Source organism: Pleurodeles waltl, chromosome 1_1 (assembly GCF_031143425.1).
Source record: "Pleurodeles waltl isolate 20211129_DDA chromosome 1_1, aPleWal1.hap1.20221129, whole genome shotgun sequence".
In the NCBI taxonomy this organism is placed as follows: domain Eukaryota; kingdom Metazoa; phylum Chordata; class Amphibia; order Caudata; family Salamandridae; genus Pleurodeles; species Pleurodeles waltl.
The window spans coordinates 291416548-291420948 of NC_090436.1; the positions used below are offsets into that span (position 1 = coordinate 291416548).

Here is a 4401-nt window from a genome sequence, read left to right on the forward strand (position 1 = left end):
TTCAATCACTCGATACCTGATCTTCGACAGGAGAGGACCTACACTGCAAGTGCTGCTGTGACCTCGGTCTGGAAGAGACAATGGCTCGTGCGTCTGGGGAAAGGGCCCCTGCCTTCACTGCAAAGGAGTTGGAGAAGCTCGTGGACGGGGTCCTCCCCCAGTACACGCTACTCTACGGTCCTCCAGACCAACAGGTAAGTACACAGGGAGCACGTTGTATGGGCTATGCCTGAGTGGAGAGGGCTGGTTGCAAGAAGGAAGGGGGCACAGTTCTGCATGCATGAAGGACTGTGAATGCATGTGCCACATGGCAAGGGTAGGGATGTGGGCCAGTCACTTCGACGGTGCAGTTGCTAATGACTTCTCTTCTTCCCCTGTGCATTTCATTTAGGTCAGCGCCCACCAGAAGAAGGATATTTGGCGTGCCATCGCCAAAGACGTCCGGACCCTAGGGGTCCACCAGAGACGGAGCACCCACTGCCGTAAAAGATGGGAGGATATTCGCCGCTGGAGCAAGAAGACGGCGGAGGCTCAGCTGGGGATGGCCTCCCAATGTGGGAGGGGTGCCCGTCGCACCATGACCCCCCTGATGTTCCGGATCCTGGCGGTGGCCTACCCTGAGTTGGATGGGCGCTTGAGGGCATCACAGCAGACACAAGAGGGTGAGTACAACATCATTCTGCTGACTTTGCGCGCAGTGAAGGTGTCTGGGTGGGGGAGGAGGGCTGTGGGTTTCCCTAGGCCAGGGCGAGTTCCGTAGGCTAGGCCCCTCCATAATGCAGGCCATGTGGCACTCCACCCCACCTCTGTAGAGTGCCAAGTACAGGTATACATGCCCCTGTGTCATCTATGTGTGCAGATGTCGACCATAACCATGTAGGCCATATCCCAGGAACTGCGGGCCAGATGTAGGTAGGTTTCCTTTAGCGAGTTGCAAATTGCGAGTCCCAGCGACTTGCAATTTGCAACTCGCAAAAGGAAATGCAGAAAGATGTCTCAGACACCTTCTGCGACTCGCTATGGGGTCGCAAAGACCCACCTCATGAATATTAATGAGGTGGGTCGCAGTTTGCGACCCCATAGCGAGTCCAGGCACTCACAGGGATGGTGGCCTGCTGGAGACAGCAGACCACCATGTCTGTGACTGCTTTTAAATAAAGCAGTTTTTTTTTCTTTTTGCAGCCCGTTTTCCTTAAAGGAAAACGAGCTGCAAAAAGAAAAATTACCAAAACCATTTAGTTTCGTTTTTTTTCAGAGCAGGCAGTGGTCCATAGGACCACTGCCTGCTCTGAAAAAATATTTTTTTTTGCATTCACAAAGGGGAAGGGGTCCCATGGGGACCCCTTCCCGTTTGCGAATGAGTTACCATCCACTTCAAGGGGATGGTAACTGCGAGTTGGTTTGCGACCGCTTTCGCGGTCACAAATCAACTCTACTTCGCGATGCGGTTGCAAATAGGAAGGGAACACCCCTTCCTATTTGCGAGTTGGAATCACATTTTGCGAGTCGGTACCGACACGCAAAATGTGACTCTGCATCGCGGAAGGCCTTTTGCGCCTCGCAAACTGCATTTTTCACCGTTTGCGAGGCGCAAAAGGCTACCTACATCTGGCCCTGCATCTGTAGAGCCCAACAGCGCGGCGTAGTGCAGGGGGCTGCTGTGTCTGTATTGTCCGCCAACTGTAGCGGTAAGCCATGCACTCAACCTGTCTTTCTTCTGTCGTCCCCCCCTTTTTGTGGTTTCCCTGTTCTTGTGGGCATCAGCATCATCAGGCGGAGATACAGTGGCACCGGAGCACGAGGGAGCTGCATCCCACATGGCCATGGAGGGTCACACCACGGACTCTGAATACACCAGTGGGACGGAGGGCGAGGGGAGCTTCACAGCGGTCACAGGATCTGCAACCAGCAACACGGACTCGCCCTCTGATGGGAGATCCCTTGTGGTGGTGGCAAAATCTGTGGCCCCCACTTCTACAGGTACAGCCGCCACCCCCCCTACCAGCACCGCCCTCCCAGCAGCCCCTCAGCCTTCGTCCCGTGCCCGCTTACCCAGGAGGGTGGGCATCACCTTCGCCCCAGGCACCTCAGCCCCTGCCCCTGTCACCTCTGCTGCCCTCAGTGAGGAGGCCATTGACCTCCTCAGGTCCCTCACTGTTGGGCAGTCTGCCATTTTGAACGCCATCCAGGGTGTAGAAAGGGAATTGCAACACACAAATGCATTCCTGGAGGGCATTCATTCTGGTCAGGCTGCCCTTCATCGAATCCTGCAAAGTCTGGCCTCAGCACTGATGGCAGCCATTGTCCCTGTGTCTAGCCTCCCCCCTCCAACTTCCTCCACCCAGACCCAATCCCCTGTACCCCAGCCTATCCCAAGCACACCATCAGGCCAGCACGCACACACCTCACAACACAAGGGAAGCTCAGGCAAACATAAGCACCACACATCCCACAGGCACTCACACAAGCATCTCACACATACAGACACACCAACATCCACTGTGTCCCCCTCCTCGTCGTCTCCCTCCTCCCTCCCAGTCTCGTCTACACTCTCTACCACTACAGCCACTAGGTCCCGCACCAGCACACCCACCACCACACCCCGCTCACGTCCAGTCACCACCCCCACTATCATTTACACGTCCCCTGTGTCCTCTCCCAGTGTGTCTGTGATGCCCCCTCCCAAAGTACACAAACGCAGGCACACACCTACCCAACATACATCCACCTCACGACAGCCTCCAGCGCATGCACCTGCACCCAAAGCCACAAAAGTTACACCTCCTACAACCACCTCCTCTTCCTCCACTCCCAAACCCCCTCCAGCTACCCGTCCCAGTGTTCTTAAGAAACTTTTCCTGACCAAGCTTGACCTCTTTCCCCCCCCCCCCAATTCATAGGTCCCGTACTAGCACCTCAGCCAAAAAATCTCCGGGACCAGTGGTGCCTGTTGTTACAGGTATGTGGAGTGCACCGGGCACCAGGGCAGCCAGTGTGACACGGAGCCACAGCACAGCCAGTCCCCCCCCTGTGAAGCACCAGAAGTTGGACAGTGCCCGGCAGGAGAGGGGGAAGAGTCCAGCCAGCAAAGCTGCTCACAAGGGTCCCGGGGGGAGTGTCGACTCAGCTGTGACTCCTCCCAAGGTGGGGAAGGGGCAGAAGAAATCGACAAAGTCTGGGAGGAGCAGCACGGCGGAGAAGACCGCCATCATCCCCGCTGCCCAGGAGCTCACCGCCAGCCCATTCGTCAGTGGACAGGAGGCCACCGCCAGAGTCAGTGCCCAGGAGGGCAGCCCGATCGTCACTGGCCAGGAGGCCACCGCCAGAGTCAGTGCCCAGGAGGGCAGCCCGATCGTCACTGGCCAGGAGGCCAGAGTCAGTGCCCAGGAGGCCACCGGCAGCCACAGCCCAGCTGCCCAGGAGGGCCCTGGCAGCCACAGCCCAGCTGCCCAATGAAGGACCGCCAGCCTCAGCCCAGCTGGGCAATGAAGGACCGTCATGGCAAGCACTGTTGAACAGAGCAAACACCGCTGAACAGGTCAGAAACTGCAAACTCAAGCACTGCTGAACAGGGCAAAGACCGCCATGGCAAGCTCCGCTGAACAGGGCAAGCAACGCTGAACAGGTCAGAAACTGCAAACTCAAGCACCGCTGAACAGGGCAAAGACCGCCATGGCAAGCTCCGCTGAACAGGGCAAGCACTGCCAAGTCAAGCACCGCTGAACAGGGTAAGCACCGCTTTACAGGGCAAGCACCGCCGAACAGGGCAAGGACCACCAACTCAAGCACTGCTAGCCCATGAGCGGCAGGGGCAGTGACACAACTGGGACCGTCACGGGGTGAGTGATGCACTCTGGGCACCAGTCCCCCTCCAGAACCAGTGGAGACATGCATCCACTCCGTCTGTCCTGCACAGGATGAAGCACTCTGGGCACCAGTCCCCCTCCAGAACCAGTGGAGACATGCATCCACTCCGTCTGTCCTGCACAGGATGAAGCACTCTGGGCACTAGTCCCCCTCCAGAACCAGTGGAGACATGCATCCACTCCGTCTGTCCTGCCCAGGATGAAGCACTCTGGGCACCAGTTCCCCTCCAGAATCAGTGGAGACTGTTATCCACTTGAGAGACTGTGGCTTTGCACTCCCCAGGATGGTACAGTGGGCAAACCACCCAGTGTAGAGACTTGAGAGACTGTGGCTATGCACTCCCCAGGATGGTACAGTGGGCAACCTACCCACTGTAGAGACTTGAGAGACTGTGGCTTTGCACTCTCCGGGATGGTACAGTGGGCAAACCACCCACTGTAGAGACTTGAGAGACTGTGGCTTTGCACTCCCCAGGATACATCAATGGGCATGGAGTCCCCTCGTGGATCTGGCGTGGTGCACTCATCCGGCTGA

General features: G+C 57.3%; 1 pseudogene; it reads right to left on the reverse strand.

Moving 5' to 3' along the window:
• Positions 1–1239: 1239 nt before the first annotated feature.
• LOC138292272 (small nucleolar RNA SNORA35) lies at positions 1240–1362 on the reverse strand (annotated as a pseudogene).
• Between the last annotated feature and the right edge of the window lie 3039 nt (positions 1363–4401).